Raw genomic sequence first — 9,683 nt, forward strand, 5'->3', positions numbered from 1 at the left:
AATATATACTGAGTGTCTGCACTCTGTGACTGAAACTGATTGACTAAAAGATGTACAAACACAAGGGATGGGTGTGAATGTCAGATGTGATGTGTGTGGAGGAGTGGGGCCTAGGGAAGGACATTTGCAGGAGGGATACAGAGGCAGAGCATTGACGGATAGGGAGCTGTGGTGTTTTATGTTGAAGATATTTTGATCAACTGGACTGGGGAGAAATGTTCACATATTAAAATGTTCACTTTGTAAACTAAACAATGTGATTGAATGTATATAAAAATAAATAAATAAGTAAAAAAAACATTAAGGGACACAAAAAATGGAAAATGATCTGTCGAGGAGAATATGTATGTATGGTAATATCTTTCAATAAATATACAGTATGTTCACAATGGGTAAACCCATATGGTATACTGTAATGATACACAAGATGTAATATAAAATATATTTTAAAAAGAGAAAGAGAAAGATGGGGCCTTCGAGGGAAGTGATTAAGTTATGAGGGGGTCTGCCCACACAAATGGGATCAGTGCCCTTATAAAGGAGATTGAAGGGAGCATAGTTTCCCTTTCTGCCATGTGAGGATGTAGCAACACCTTGCCATCTTGAAAGTTGAAAGTGAGCCCTCCCCAAATACCAAATACCAAGCAGCTTGTTCTTGGACCTTCCAGTCTCCAGAACTGTGAGATTTAAATTTATATTATTTACAAATGACCCAATCTAAGGTATTTTGTTATAATGGTCTTAATAGACTAAGACACTGCCTAAGATTTTCTCCATAGCTGGAGAGGCAGGAGAACCTTGGGGAGGTCAAAGGAAGAAAGCTGTGCTTTTAGAGCAATTAAGACAGGGCAGCTGGGTATCTATGCATGTGTGAGAGACAGAGAGATTGTGAATCTATGTATATGAGCCCTATGTGTCTGTGTGTGAATCTATGTGTCCCTGAAACTGAGAGGTGGGGATATCTGCATATGAATGTATGTGTGAATATGTGTCTATGCAGGGTGGAGGGGAGTCAGAGCAAGACCTCATGTGTGTAACACTACGTGAGTGAGTACATGTGCAACTATGTGAGAGAAAAAGTATTGAGAGGCCAGAGGAGAAAAAGGAGGAAAAGGAGGTGGGGAGAGAGGGAGGAATGAGAGAGCACAGCCTAACCCAGCCAATCAAGTGCCCTCAGAGAGGAGGCATATTCTCACAGAGATTTCTTCCTTGTTGTGTTTACACTCCTATTAACAACATCATGAAGAGCATCTTCCTTCTGCTACCAGCCTTCTTTCAAGCCTTTACCAGTAAGTGCCTGCTTGTTGCTTTTCTTCTTCCCTTCCCCTCTAGCAGAACAGACAGGAGGTCATTTTCCCAGTCTACAGTCTCAAAGAGGAGGCCTGCAATGGACAGGTTAGTGAGTGAGAGACTGACCTGTCTTCTCTCCAGAGAATCTGAATCATAAAAGGATGGCTACCAAAGGATGGCTACCAATGTGGTGACACAGGGAGCGATTGGAGGGGAGGAAATACTTTCACATCTCTACCTCCCACCCATCCCTTACCAGTACCTCCCATTGACTAATCCCAGCAGGAAGCCAAAAGGCAAGGTAGGCTAGGTAATGTAGTCCCTAATGGTCAGCAGCCCCTCTATCCTCCAGGGCAAAGAACAGGGTAGAGAGGGTAAAGAATCACAGTGGGAGATGGGTGTGAGGAATGGAAAATAGTAGCAAAATGGAGTTAATCAAGGAAAGCTCTCTGGAAAAAAATAATCTTCAAGGGACAGGATATGTAATTAGTCCCTGAGAGCAGTCAAGTTCATATTGGTTGGGATGAACAGGAGCTATAGGATATGGACCTCTGCCCTACTTTGGGCCAGGGTTACCTAGAGATTAATAAATCAGACTGTGCCATTCCAATTTTCTTAGAGAAAGTTCTGATCACTTTGGCAAGTGGATTATGTCTAAAAGGTAGGTAGAGCTATGAAACTGGGTGTGGCAGCTCCTTCCCATCAGGGTGGGATGGGCCTCTGTCTTTCCTGAGAAGCAGACATTCTGGAATCTTTATCCCAGGCTGCTTGTGGTGGGGTTTGCCGGGCTGCTACTAGGCTCCATGGGGATAGCTCTCTTTATCTCTCTGAATAATAACATACTCCTGGAGTCTTAGCAAAATCTTGTCACAGAGAGTAGGGCACACAATGAGAAACATGGTGCAAGCATATGCAGTTTCTTTCCCCTGATCTAGCACTGAAGTTACTTTGGGTCCATCCATCCTCCTCCCAACCTACCTCCTCTCCTTATCTGTGGGGAAATCTTGGGCCTTTCTTGGCAATACTCTGAAATATGAGATGTTACATAGTAATAGCATTAGAAGAGCTAGACGGCACACACCAACGAGACTGGGGTCAGACATTACAAAGGGGCAGCAGGTGGTTAGGGCTATTTAAATAGTTTAAATGAAAAAAATCATGAAATGATTTTATCATGAAAAAATTTCCATGATTGGGACCAGCAGTTAGCGTAACGGCTGTGTCGCTGGACTCTCACATAGTTGACCGCGGTTTGAGTCCTGGACCCGGTGGCTTAAACTCGCGCTGGGCACGTGTGCATGCATGCCCAAGATCTCGAGAGGAGAATGGAGGAGAAGGGATTGTGGTGTGGCCATCCCCCCTGGGGGGGTGATTTCTTGCTTTCTGTCTCTCTCTCTCTCTTTGTCTGGCAAGTGCACATGCCCTATAGCAAAAACCTCTCCAAAAACAAAAAATTTCCATGATAAAGGCATGTTGCTAATAAAAAATACCTGAAACTGGATGATTTTAAAAAATCAGCTCATGGTCCAAGGGCTACTTCTTGTGGGTTCTTCTGGCTGCATTGCAACATGGTGGAGGCAGGACAGTATGGTCTATGTTCCCTGTGTCTTTCTCATTCCCTCTCTCTTTATAATCCCATTAGAACTCAATTGGGGGGCAGGGGAGGGTCTTTCTGCCATCTGGAATCTGTAGAGACCTGCTGGGAACAGGACTTCTAAAAGGTAACAATGTCTGGAAGGCTGTGATCCAAGGCCATTTTTTTTTTTTTTTTTTAGCTATAAGCGGGGTCTCAGGACCCACATCTAGGGAAAGGTTACCCATGCCCATGGAAACAGTGGCATGGTTTGAGCCAAATTCCGAAGCAACCTTCCTGCTAAGGCTATTGGACACAGAATATGTGTGATGCTGTACACCTCGAGGTTTTAAAATAATGAAAAGTAAATGAATAAAAACAGATTTGTGTTAAAAAAAAAGAACTCAATCAGAGGGACTCCACCTTAATGTCCTTAATTCTAACCTCTTCCCATAGGCCCCACTTTTTGACATCATAATCAGATTAATCCTTCGCCCTCTTAATCCTGTTTCAATGGCCAAACATACGAATTTTCAGGGGACATATTCTATCTATAGCAGAGTGTAAGAGCTGCCATCTTGGTGGAGGTGGCCTGGTGCTATGGAAATCATACAGAGCAAGGGGTCAGGAAACTTGGGTTCTAGTACTGGTTTCACCATTGACTGATCTTGAAAAAGCCCCTTCTGGTCTTTGAGTCTCGGTTTCCTCATTTATAACCAGATATGTCTCAGACAGGTTTTTAAAGGAGAAACAAACATAAAATGGAAGAGGAAGTATTTTCAAAATATAAATCACCAGTACACCTGAAGTGTACTGATAAACAGCAGTAATGCTGACAGGAGCACTCTGGGTCTCTCTAGGCAGAACACATTTGTTGAGTAAATGAATTAATGTCTTTACATGCATGTTTCCATGCATGCCTATCAACACTGGTTTGAACACAATATGGGGAATTGTTTTTTAATTGCCACAGGGCATGTACAGTTGCCCAGAGAGAGAGAGAGGGAGAGGGAGATAGAAAGTAGAGAAATATAAAGCCCCCCAATGGGATGTGGTCATTCCTCAATCCCTTCTCTTCCTGTCAGAATATGGGGCACACATGCACATGCCTGGCATATTTTTCAAGCTACCAGTGCCAGGATTTGAACTGTAGTTGGCCATATGGGATCTGGCTCCTTTGATAACTAGACTATAGGGCCAGCCCTGGGGAACTTTTCAAGCTAGAATGCATACTCATGTCAGAATTCTTGGGTGAAAGGTTCCATGAGTGCTTCAGTGACTGGACAGAATACAGACTGGAGGAAAGATGTGTATTAGGTTTAGAGTCAGCCACAGGTGTATACACTCCTATTCAGTCTTACTGAAAACTTGGGTCAGCTAGGAAAAACCAAATGCCAGTCAGGGCCTCATAGCCAATTCCATTTTTTCTCTGTGATTCTTCTTCTAGCTTGCCTTTGAGTCTGTCTGGGAAAAATATTACTGTGATTTATTACTGCCTGGATTTGGAGAGGATTCAGATGTGAAAATGAAGTAAGCATCATGTTATAATAAAAAGAGCACTGAACTTTGTGAAATTCTGTTCTACTCCTAGTCTGCCAATGCAACCTAGTGATGTCTGGTAAATACTGGACCAGTGTTCCTCAGCCCCAGTTGCACATCAGACTTACCTGGGGAGCTCTGAAACCATTACACACCTAGGTACCATCCGAGACCAACGACATCAGAATCTCTGAAGGTGGGACCTAGAGATCAGTCATTTTTAATGTTTTCCAGGTGATTTCAATGTGTAGGCAGAGTGGAAAGGCATTACCCTAGATGGTTTGTGAACATTCTTTCATATCTAAATTCCATGGCATAGAGACTTATGGCTAATGAGTTTCCAGGTAGGCAAGGAGAGGACACTGTGGGGCAGTGGTAAAAGGACCAGACCTCTTAGGTAGTCAGTGCTGAAGAAGAGAGATTCCTGGGCCTGGAGATGAGAGGTCTTCAGTTTTATCCCACTTGCTAGAACTGAATAGGTCAATTCCCTTTTCCAGAACCATGGACTCTTACATAATCAGATGGTGTGGGGAGAGGGGGGAATTGATAGAAATCTTTCACCTACCTACAGAACTCATCAAAGTCCAAGACAAACACCAGACCAATCTTAAGGGCTTATCATCTCTGCCAGACAGAAATGATCACCTCCAGTGTCAGTAATTCCTCTGATACATGCGATGGGGAAAGCAGGTGTCCTTTTAGATCATTGAATCTAATTTACTCTCATAACTCCAGAAGGGAGTGAGGCATACACAGAATACAAAGAGTGGTGGTCATGATAATGTTCACTTAAGTTTGTTTTGGGGGGTTGGCATAAGCTAAAAGGAGATGCTGCTTATGGCTAACAGAAAAAAGGGAACAGATCCCTTCTGGGTCTAAGTAGCCCCACAGAATCCTCAAAACCCTGACAGGTAAACTGTTACCACCTCCATTTGGCAGATAGTGCAACTGAGACTTAAGAGAAAAAAAAAAGAATATGAAATAATTCATTGTATGGTATATGGATCCCATTTGAAAATTATAATGTTTTCTGTATATCGTGCAAAATAAAGCAAACAAGATTTATTTTAAGAAAAGAGAGATAAAGGCCTCACAGTTAAAATGTGAGAAGCACATAAAACAAGACCAAGATGACTGATTTTCTAAACCATAAGAAAGAAAAAAAAAGCTTGTAAGAATCTCTTTAACAAATGGTGCCAGGAAAACTAGCCACATGCAAAGACTGAAGTTAGATCTCCTATTGCACACCAGATACAAAAATTAACACAAAATGGTTCAATAATCTAAATATAAGAGCTAAAAGTATAAAATTATTAGTAGAAAACATAAGGGTAAATATTTATGACCTCAGATTTGGCAAAGAAAAATTCTTAGCTTTGACACCAAAAAGCACAGGCAACAAAAGAAAAAAAAAACTATATAAATTGGACTTCATCAAAAGTAAAACTTTTGTCTATCAACAAACATTATCATGTAAGTGAACAGACAATCTACAGAATGGGAAAATATTTGTGACTCGTATATCTAATCAGGTTTTAGTATCCAGAATATATACAGAACGCTTACAACTCAACAATAAAAAGTCCAACAATCCAATTCAAAACTGGGCAAAGGACTTGGATAGAAATTTCTCCAAAAAAGATATACAAATGGCCAACAAGCACCTGAAAAGAAGCTTAACATAATCTTTAAGAAAATGAAAATCAAAACCACAATGAGATACCACTTCACACTCAGTATTATGGCTACTATAATGATAACATAAAGGAGGGGGAGTCAGTAGCACGGTGGTCAAGACAGCTGGATCCCACATAGCCAACTGTATGGTTTGAGTCCCAGACTCACAGGCTTAAAAAACATGCCAGGTGAATGTGTGTGTGTACCCAAAATCTCAAAACTAGAGATGAAAGAGAAGAGATTTCAGTGTGACCATCCCCAATGACGGGGTGCTTTCTCTCTCTCTCTCTCTCTCTCTCTCTCTCTGGCTAGTGTATGAGCTTCTTGGCAAATTAAAAATAATAATGATAACAATAATAATAAAGGAAAGTAACAAGTTTTTATAACAATTAGGAAAAATAAGAACTCTCAAACAGTACTATTGATATGTAAAATGGTAAAGCCATGATGGAAAACACTTTGGCAGTTCTTCAAAAAGCTGAACAGGGAACCAGCAGTTAGCGTAATGGCTATGTCGCTGGACTCCCACGTAGTCGACCGCAGTTCGTGTCCCGGACCCGGTGGCTTAAAACTCACGCCAGGCGCATGTGCGTGCGTGCCGAAGATCCCGAGAGGAGAATGGAGGAGAAGGGATTGCGGCGTGACCATCCCCCCGGGGGGTGATTTCTCGCTTTCTGTCTCTATGTCTCTCTCTGTCTGTCTGGCGAGCGCACGCACCCTACAGTGAAAATCTCTAAAAAAAAAAAAAAAAGCTGAACATAATTGCCACATGATCCAGACCCAAAAGAAAGTATTTACTCAAATAGACACTTGGTCATGAATATTCAAGGGAAGTAGTACTATCCATAATAGCCAAAAGGTGGAAACAAATCAAATGTCTTTTAATGGATGAATGAATAAACAAATTGTAGTATAGCCACACAGTGAAATATTATTCAACCACAAAAAGTAAATAAAGTACTAATTCATTCTATAACTTGGATTATCCTTGAAAATATTAAGCTAAGTGAAGGAAGCCAAACACAAAGATTCACATATTGTATGATTCCTTTTATATGAACTATCCAGAATGGATAAATCCTAGAGACAAGTAGCAGATTGATAGTTGCCTGAAAATTGAGGGAAGGGTGAAATGGAAGTGACCACTTAATAAACATGGGGTGTTCTTATGGGGGAAGTTAAAAAGTTTTGAAACTTGGTGCCACAGTGAAGGAAGCCAAACACAAAGATTCACATATTGTATGATTCCTTTTATATGAACTATCCAGAATGGATAAATCCTAGAGACAAGTAGCAGATTGATAGTTGCCTGAAAATTGAGGGAAGGGTGAAATGGAAGTGACCACTTAATAAACATGGGGTGTTCTTATGGGGGAAGTTAAAAAGTTTTGAAACTTGGTGCCACCAGGTGGTATAGTGGTTAAGATGTTGGACTCCCACATGGCTGACCATGGTTTGAGTCTCAGACTCAGTAGTTTGAAATTCACTCTGGATACATGTGTGTGCATGCCCAAAGTCCCAATAGGAGAATGGAGGAGAAGGGATTGCAGTGTGACCACCCTTTCTCGAGGGTGATTTCTCACTTTCACTCTCTGTGTCTCTCTGTGTCTCTGGTGGGTACATGTACCCTATAGCAAAAAATCTCTCTAAAAAGAAGAAAAGAAAAAACCAGGGAGAGTTAGTAGTGAATGCCAGTGAATCATATACTTTAAAATAGTTCATTGGATTTATGTGAATTTCACCTAAATAAAAAAGTTCAGAGAGATCACAGCTCTTATCTGTATAAACAAGACATGAGCAGTTGGCAGTTGGCTCCTCAGATCTATTAATAGCATCACGTGGCCTCCAAAGCATGAGCAACACATTTTCTGTGCACTTAGAACTTAGCTTGATAAACCTGCAATCCGGATCGAGCCGGCCAGCAGTTCCGGACACCAGGAGGACTGAGGCTGCAGGCCCGACCCTTCCGAATCTTCACGCATACACACCATTCCTCCTCCTTGGACCACAGGTTGGTTTTCTGGGACTTTAAGGGGAACTCCCACCCCACCCTACCTGCAACCCGGATCGAGCCGGCCAGCAGTTCCTGACACCAGGCGGACTGAGGCTGCAGGCCAGACCAACCTGGTCCTGTCACTCATCCTATGACCCTTTCCCACTAGCCTTTGGACTCTTTGAATTTTGGTGATTTGAATAGCGAGCAGTGCATGATTTCCTTTTTTTCATTTTTTTTTTCACTCTTGAGGTGTTGCTTATTAGGTCAGTCGGAGGCTCACCACTCCTTAGAAACAGGGAGGACTTTGGGCTATCCAGGGCTAGTGGCAACAGTGAATGGTAATTGTGAGCAACAGGGAGGCCAACCATAAGAGAAATCATCAATTTTCTAATCCTATACAACTTTTAACAGTCAGAGTTACCTTAAATAAGTTAGGAAGAAACATACAGATTAACCAATGACTAGGAACAATTGCAGAGGCTCAAGAAGTATGAGCAACCAACAAAAGGCCTCTTCCTCAAGGGAAATCATCAAGCCTACATCACCCACAGTCAATACAATGGACATCGTGGACATGTCTGATAAGGAATTCAGAATATTTGTAGTGACCAAACTAACTGAGATGGAAGAGAAAAGAGACAAGGAGCTCCAGGAGATAAAGAAGTCCTTTCATGACTTGAAAGAAGAAATGGATACCTTAAACAAGAACCAGATGGAACTTCTAGGATTGAAGAATGTGATACAGGAAATCAAAACCTCCCTTGAAAGTATTAAAAGTAGGTTAGACCAGACAGAAGATTGAATCTCTAATGTACAAGACAAAACATCTAACCTAGAAAAAAGTATCAAGAAGATTGAGAAAACAACCATGAAAAATGAGGATAATATACAAGGAATACTGGATACCATCAAGCACCCCAACATCCGAATAAATTGGTATTCCAGAAGAGGAATAAAATAATAAGGGCCTAGATGATTTATTCCATGAAATCCTGGAAGAAAACTTTCCAAATCTAGAAAGGCATTCAAATATCCAGACTCAAGAAATACATAGGACCCTGAGTAGAATCAACCCAAGAAGATCCTCTCCAAGACACGTCATAGTCAGACTGGCAAAAACAACAGACAAAGACAAGATGCTAAAGTTGGCAAGAGGGAAATTCTAAGTTACTTACAAAGGTCACCCCATCAGGCTAACATCGGCTCTCTTGGCGGAAACAATGCAGGCAAAGAAAGAATGGGGAAGCATAGTCAAAGTATTGAGAGAAAAACAATTTCAACCAAGAATACTATACCCAGCAAAACTATCTTTCATATGGGAAAAAAAAAAGATAAAAACATTCTCGAATAAACAAAATTTGAAGGAATTTACCAACTCCAGACAAGCTCTTCAAGAGGTTCTGAAAGGAGTACTATACCAGAAAAACTAAAAAATGAGAGACAGTTATATGAGAACAAAAAGCAACCAAGAAAATGGCTCACTCAATGATAGGATCAGGTACGGAAATATCGATAATTACATTGAATGTCAATGGATTAAATTCTCCAGTTAAGAGACATAGACTGGCTGAATGGATAAGAAAACAGAAACCCTCTATCTGTTGCCTA

The 9,683-nt window shown here is 41.2% G+C and overlaps 1 pseudogene; it reads left to right on the forward strand.

The window, feature by feature from the left end:
• LOC102478059 (stAR-related lipid transfer protein 4 pseudogene) overlaps positions 1-9,683 on the forward strand; it is a 55,330-nt pseudogene that overhangs the window by 1,958 nt on the left and 43,689 nt on the right.

The sequence above is a fragment of the Tupaia chinensis genome, unplaced genomic scaffold, assembly GCF_000334495.1.
Source record: "Tupaia chinensis unplaced genomic scaffold, TupChi_1.0 Scaffold000566_1, whole genome shotgun sequence".
Taxonomy (NCBI): Eukaryota; Metazoa; Chordata; class Mammalia; order Scandentia; family Tupaiidae; genus Tupaia; species Tupaia belangeri.